This window comes from Sesamum indicum, linkage group LG11 (assembly GCF_000512975.1).
Source record: "Sesamum indicum cultivar Zhongzhi No. 13 linkage group LG11, S_indicum_v1.0, whole genome shotgun sequence".
Classification (NCBI taxonomy): domain Eukaryota; kingdom Viridiplantae; phylum Streptophyta; class Magnoliopsida; order Lamiales; family Pedaliaceae; genus Sesamum; species Sesamum indicum.
In genome coordinates, this window is record NC_026155.1 from 13911433 (window position 1) to 13914110 (window position 2678).

The window sequence follows — 2678 nt, forward strand, 5'->3', positions numbered from 1 at the left end:
GTTCAAAATTCTCTTACGGTACAAATTTCAGTTGGGCCCAACGGTAAAAAACTTATTATTATTATTTTTACTTTAATTTATAATGATAACAAAATTAATTCATTTGCTTGAAAATTTAAATTATTACCCAATTGAAAAATGGTTGAATAATAATTATAAAATATAAAATAATATATTCAAATAATAAAATTATGAAATTCAAATGCAAATTTTTTGGAGTGAGTAAGATCAATTACAAAAATTGCGGAAAATATGGTAAAATGAATATATTAAAGTTTTTTGGTTAAGAATAAAATAGAATTTTTTGGATAAATAACAAAAATAGTGAACTACTAGCCATGTGCTACTATAATTAAATTCTTACTAAATTTTATTTCCAGGAAATAATTAGCATTCATTTTTAACAGCAATATATAAGTTTCAATGAGTTTACAAAATTTGTTCATCTACTTTATTATAAAAAAACAAAAAAAACCCTTTGTCGTGCCAAATTTATCCTTGAATTCACTTATTTCTCTAAAATTTTTTGATCAGAATAGTAATTTTATATTTTGTAATAATTTTATAATTATAATTTTTTTCTCTCACCCAATGCTCCATTATTTCTCTCACATCAAACTTCTCCATATTTTTTTTTATTAAATTAACAATCATAATATATTTTTTCTCTGTTGCGTGATGTATCTTTCCTTTAACAAACTTTTTGTCTTTCTCACTCACACGCCATGATTATTGTTTTCACAAAAAAAGAATCTCTTAATCTTATATCATGACTATTTTAATGCTTGCGAGAAGCGCGTGCAGCATCGATTAATTTATTAATACATAAACTCAAATAATTACTGCAATTTGAGTGTTATATTTATTGTTAGTCCTCTCAACCATAAGTTTATTGATTCAATTACAATTTATCAATTTAACATATTAAAAATGAATGAATCCACATATCCACTTAATTATAATTGGGCTAGCTATACATTTTTACAAAAAATGGTTTACAAGTTACACTTCAAAAAAATTATTTTATAGTAACAACTTTTTAAACGGCCAAGTTAATAATGTAAAAAAAAGATTAATTTATAACGACCGTTGTAACGGCACCTCCTATCGCTGCTTTTTTTGGTAATAAGAAATCTTTGTAACGCCTTGCTCGAAAGTCGTTACAATTTGTAACGGCTGTTGTATTGTAATAGGTATGAGAGACCGTTACAATAGTAGTTCAATTGCAAAAAATACATTTAGACCTGTTTTTGGAACTGTTACATTAAATTTGATTTAATAATTATTGAAATGGTCTTTATAACACACATAAAATGTTAACATGGACCAACATAATTATTGTAAATTTATACAATATTTAAATGTATATAATAATAAAAAATTTCAAAGCATGCCCATTAAAAAAAACTCAACACGACGAATTAACCAAAAATAATTTCAAAGCCAGTAGCCCATTGTTCTATGTCATTTAAGCTTATTATCGATCAACACAGAGGTAAGTGTTGTCAAACAACAATCAAAATGCACGTTAAATCTCTACAGTGCCAACATCCAACCAAAGCTATGTAGTGATGATAAGTAACTTCTTGATAGAAAAACAGTTTGATTTTTCTTTAACATCCTGAAACCTGAAAAAGGACGAGCATCATATAAATGATCAGTAGCCACTTCACAAAAATATCTTTTCTTTAAAAAAGAAAAAAAATAGAAAGAAAACACTTAATTATTTACTTATTGAGTGGCAGGCTTATCCCTCTGCTGACATTTTCTTTCACGAGTAGACTTTGAGGTGTTTGACTATTGAAGAATAGGTCTACGCGCTATACTCAGGCAGGTTGGGCCAGTATGCTGTTTTCTCCTTTTTGTCAGTTAGAGTACAAATCACATTTTGATGGTATAGGGAGAACATAAGCATGGAGATTACCTATGATGGACTATTTGTAGTGTTTGATATGCATATATGATGTTTTGGGTTGATTGTGTCGTTATGATGTTGGAATTTCGTATGCAATTTAATTAGATGATTATGTGCGAATTTATATATATGAACATAGGGACTACTATAAGTATGACGTTTAGGGTAGATATTGCCCTTGTAGCGAAGGGGTGCTACATTAATAAAGCTCGTTGTAATTAAAATAAAATTGTCAAGTCAATATTCCAAGTAATTATACCTTGCTATTTCTTGTTCTGTTACAATCTTTTTAAAAAAAAAAAAAAGATAAATTGTGCAATCTAATCTCATGCTGATTTGCAATCTAATCACTGATAATTTTCTTCAGCACTTAAGACTTGATTACTGTTGGTTATTCCTTTCCTTTTTTCCATTAACGCTTTGTACCAATCCGGATAACCATGAATCTCAAAGCAATTGCTCTTAAGGTGTCCTGTTTTTCCACATTCATCACAATACATATTGTTGCTTTTCAGACTGTGTCTTCTTTCTTTGTGTGAATCTTTGTCTTTCTGTATTTGATATATCAAGTGCCCGTTACTTTCACCAAGATGATTTTCTAGTTCAACCCACAATTCCCTAACTGAATTGATGTATAAAAACCTCTCAACAATATCCTTGGATGTAGAGTTAAGTATCTAAGAAGTGACCATATAGTCATTTCTTACCCATTGTTCATAGTCTTCTGAATCTTACCCATTGGTCAAAAGCAACTAACTAAAAT